The 5000-nt window shown below is 38.4% G+C and overlaps 1 pseudogene; it reads right to left on the bottom strand.

Annotated features, from left to right (window-relative positions):
• LOC138051424 (uncharacterized) overlaps nucleotides 1-84 on the bottom strand; it is a 3726-nt pseudogene extending 3642 nt beyond the window's left edge.
• Between the last annotated feature and the right edge of the window lie 4916 nt (nucleotides 85-5000).

The following is a 5000-nucleotide window of genomic DNA, read 5'->3' as shown; positions in this document are numbered from 1 at the left end:
GTGCATGGGAATGTTATGCGTGACGCCCTAAATTATGCATATTTTTGGAAAAATTAAATTTGTAAAAAAGTTAGAATTCGATAAAAATCCATGATATTACACAAACTTGTGGAGTATTATGTCCTTTTTATGTGTGCCAAGTCTCGGCATTGTAGCTCTAAAAGTATCAGAGTTTTTTTTGTTCGTGTTTGCTTCTGTGTGTTTGTGCACGTGGACTGTGCTACTGATCTTTGTCTTTTAAAATGAACCTTTTTCATGCTTATGTACAAAATTGTGGAGGAGGCAGTGTGGCCGAGTGCTTAGGGCACTTCCCTTGACATCTGGAGATCCCGGGGCAAGACCCGCTCTGACCACTCGCTGAATTTGTTCTTGGTAGTCCCTGGTTTAACTTCCTAGCTGCACTTGTAAATAGCCAAATGGTTTGCCTCCGGCCAGTTGGGATTCTTAACAGTTGCATTTGTTGTGTTTTGTCGTTTTGTTGATTGTGTTTCATTGGCCCCGAAAAGCCCCTTTGGGGAGCGGTCAATGAAGTATGTATTGTATTGTATTATTCTTTTCAGTCTATCTGCAAGGGCAGAATGCATTGGCTTACATTAGAAGCCACCCAACCATATGATTTCATAAACTTAAAAAATTCAGCAACAATGTGAAGTGATGTTTCATAACATCACTCAGTTGGCACAAGTTGGAGATCTTTTATAAAATCGAATACAACTCCAAACCTATCAGATTTGGCTTTGTCTGGTGTGGCATCTACTGTGATCCTGATTTTCATGCAATAGGGTATTACACACTATGGATGAATCAGGCCATAAAAACAATCATTTAAACATGAAATCCACTGGGGGCCTGCATAGTCCGTGGAGAAAAATCCCACAATCCATAGCGTTAAGACGTTTTAGAACAAATTTTTGCCAATCATGGTGTTGTCTCCGAAGAATGGTAGGAAAATCGTAAAATTTTACAGCAGGAAGGCCATCGATTATGGTAATGCAACGCTCAGTCCATTAGAATCAGTGTCTTACATGTGCAAGGTGGATTATGTGAGCTTCAGATGGAGATGAGCTGAGTTTGGGTGCTTTTACTAGTGTTGCTACCAAGTTTCACGAGGCTACAGCATGACTGCTGCATCACAATACATTTGCGATTCAGTAAGTAATTTATTGCAATTTTCATGATTCTGTGGAATTCATCTTGGAAGTGCCAACAGCCAAACTGTGTTTTGGCTTTCATCAATCAAACTTCCGACACCAACCACAGATAACTAAATCAATGGATGTGTGACATAACACACCAATCAGCATCTTTGGTTCCCGTGGTACATTCCTACATTTGAATTTGATGCCAATGGAAAGAAATGGAATCTGTACAAATCCTTTTACTGAAGAATTTCTAAAAACATATCATAATGGTGTTCGAACTGTGAACTAAACAAAAACTTTAATTCACTCTCCAGAGGCGGAGGTGGAGCAGATTTTTTCCGGCTATGTTCGGAAATTTGATTTATTGAAGCCAAAATGCAGTTTGGCGCTTGGCGCTTGGCACTTGGCAGTTAAAGGTAAGATTCTGCGGAATTATGAAAATAGCAGTAAGCATTTAACACATGTTGTCTTGATGAATACTACAAAGTTATGGTTCATAAAGATTAAGCAGGAAAGGTAATGGTGTGGTGACATGATTTTAGTCGTAGATCTGTGGTAAACATGTAACATCGTAATGTCCTTTTTTTGGAAGCCATCTTGAAAGGTTTATTTGTCTTGTACACCAAGAGCAGGGGCTTCAATAAGTTATGAAGTAAGCAGCAAACCCTATTAAAGTAGGCGGCTGTAACCAGGGCTGTCACTAATTTTTCAATTAGGTGGGGGACAAACATTTACTGGTGTTAGTATCAATGAGAAAGGGTGGGGCAGGGGGATAAGGGTTTTGGGAAACAACACAAAATTTTCCAAATACGTTTTAATTTTAATGCAACTTTTACATGAAGTAAATCAAATGCCACTACTGTCCCCTTTCTCTATAGCATTGGGAAGACTCTGACAAGTTTCCAAGAGTCATTTTCCATTCTTATATGCTTTTATCATGACAAAACAGGACTGCAACGAATTTAAACTTAACTCCTTAAAATTGATAACTCTGAGCTACTGTACTTCACTTTCACAAGAAAATTCTGAAATGTCTTGCTTAACAGTCAGTCAGTACAAAGACCACACTGTTCTAAACGCCAATACATTTTTAACTGTCTGTGTCTATAAATGCTTTATGTAAAAACATTGACAATAACTTAGCTTTACTGTAGATTCTACATGGGATCATTTAACAGTCATTCATTCATAAAACTCATCGTCTTCAAAGCCCTCATCATCAAATTCATCAACATCATCAGGCACATCAGGAAGATCACAAGCTTTATAAAGAGCCTCCTCTTCTTCTCTCGCCTTGCATCTCTTTTCACAGCCGACGTGAGTCATTTCATTTATTGATTCATTCCTCACGGGAAAATTAGGGCCCACAAATGACCAGCTACCAACATCAGTGGCTTCATAGCTCAGTTGGTTAGAGCGTCGCACCGGTATCGCGAGGTCACGTGTTTAAACCCCGTTGAAGTCCTGAATTTTTCAAGCTTCTCTACGCAATTGCTAAAATTGCGTCTATAACTGCGAGGATCATAGCTTTAATTGATTTCGTGTCCGCAGTTCAGTATATGATTAATTTCATATATTTCATTCGTGACTATTGGCATGACAAAAAAGAGACATTGAGTAAGACTGGGAACAGGTGAAAGAAGCTCGTGACCAAGAGGCAAGAGGTAAACATGGCGGCAAGAACTTGTCAAGAACGTAACACATTTTCTCTTGAACCAACAGCATTGCCTTGAAAAAATAACACATAACTCTCTGCTCTGATAAAGAGTACACGCACGAACCAAATTTCTGTCCGACAAAGCGATGACTGGAATGTATACAAGCCCTGTACGACTGATACGTATTTTTTGCATGAACAAGTGAGAGGAAGACCCAACAGGCCTTATTCACGATAGCCGCCATGTTGGTTTTCAAATTGTCATGCAAATTAGCCATGTGTTATGCTGGGGGGCAAATTGCGGAAAATCGGCTCATTGAAATATTGAAATAACATTTCTAAAAGTACATTTTAGAACTTAGAATTAAGTCCCATTTATGATAATTTTTATATCTTTGATTGCCTTTGACATTTTGACTTTCTACTTCGTTATCTCCTCGTTTTTCACTAAAAAAAACATTGAAGTAACTTGTGTAATCATTGTATTTTACTTAAGTGAAAAACATTCAATGAATCGTCTGGGTGGCTAAGATGTTCATTAAAATCTCTCGAACTTGTGTTGTTTGCCCCCTCAGAAGTGTGTAGCTAATTTACATAATAATAGCAAATCCAACATGGCGGCCATAGTGAATAAGGTCTATTAACGTGTAAGTTTGTAGTTAACAAATAGCCAACTTTTTTGTGCATTTCTTTTTAAAGTTCAACAACAGCAAGTCCTTGCGTGACAACTACTAGGCCACATGCATCTTGCGCTATTAAAATCACTTAGGCATCATCCCAGTGGTCGATTTCAAAAAGAAATGTTGAAGCCCAAATGGTGATTTGTTCAGTTTAACATCATCTTACCTTGAAGCAGAGCCGGAAGAGGAGAAGGAATCCAGTTTTCCTTGTTTGTCTTCTTCCATTTCTTTGATGATATATTCATGCAGAACCAGAAGCTCTGAAAACAAGAGGATCAGAGTGAAACGAACACTTCTTATAAAGCGCGCGCTTACAGGAAGATGACATTGTTGAATACTACACATTTTCAGTCAGCCTCAAGGTGATTATAAAGTCACCTCACTTTAAAAGGTGAAAGAGAGTTTGTATAATTAACTGTTTTTTAATTCACAGTTTTGTCATTTGATGTATTTTTACTTTTTAATGTTTTGGTTTTGTATCAAAGTAGGTGGGGCTCAGACTTGTAGTCCTGTGTTTTGGAATCTAGAAGCCTAGAAATGCCTTTTCCTTCATTCTGGCATCAAATTCAGTACTAAAATATTAAGTAATGACAGCGTTAGTGACAACTGTATTTAGTTTTCAGGTGAAGTTCAATTTTAATAAAAAGGTAACATCAACCATGGAATACTGAATCTTGGGATTTTTTCATGACACACAGAATACAGCAACGTGAAGCATTTGCAGATGCATAGATGAAGTGCAGATGTATTACATCAAATGTAGAAGGAAAACAATGTTCAGAAATAGAATGAAAGGTTATCTTGCTTTGTTGTTGTCTTACTACCAGTCTATGGTCACTAGCATCCATTACTGATCAGTTTCCACCTGTTGCTATGACTTTTAAAAGCTACTAAAAAGTGATTGTTACCTAAAAAGGTATTTAAACTACTGCAGCATTGGATAAATGACGAACTGCTAGCCAAGGACATGTTAGCCAGGACGAAGCAATCTAACACTTTGCCACACTATTACTACAGATAAGTCGTAATCGTTGTTTGACTCAAAAGCGCTATCTGAGTCACTGTCTCCACCATCTGGTAGTTTCATCACTGCAATAGCAACATTAAGCTCAAGTTGAAGCTGATATTTTTCCTCAATCTGAACTACTTCGTCATCATCAATATTCTCAGCCTTTTCATCTTCAGTTTCAGAAGTCTTTACTTGAACTGCAGCATCATTCGTTGAGACTGTAGACATGTTACGATTACCAGTTGTAGTCTTCTTGGCCAGCTTTCTTCTAGGCCTCTCCTTTAACCACTGTTGGACTGACTCCTTTTCAGCACGGGTGCATTCCTTTACCTTTGGACCGTTAATAGAAATCTGCATCAGTACCTCAAGCATATTATCTTTGATTCTGCTTCTCATCTGGGTCTTAATGCGTTTGATTGCTGAGGCGCCCTTTCAGGCCAATTGTTGCATTCTAACAAAGAAAGGCACACTTCAGCAATGTGGAGCATTCCAGGAAAGAAATGCTGCTAACT

Source organism: Montipora capricornis, chromosome 1 (genome assembly GCF_036669925.1).
Source record: "Montipora capricornis isolate CH-2021 chromosome 1, ASM3666992v2, whole genome shotgun sequence".
NCBI lineage: Eukaryota > Metazoa > Cnidaria > Anthozoa > Scleractinia > Acroporidae > Montipora > Montipora capricornis.
This window is presented reverse-complemented; position numbering and strand designations above follow the sequence as displayed.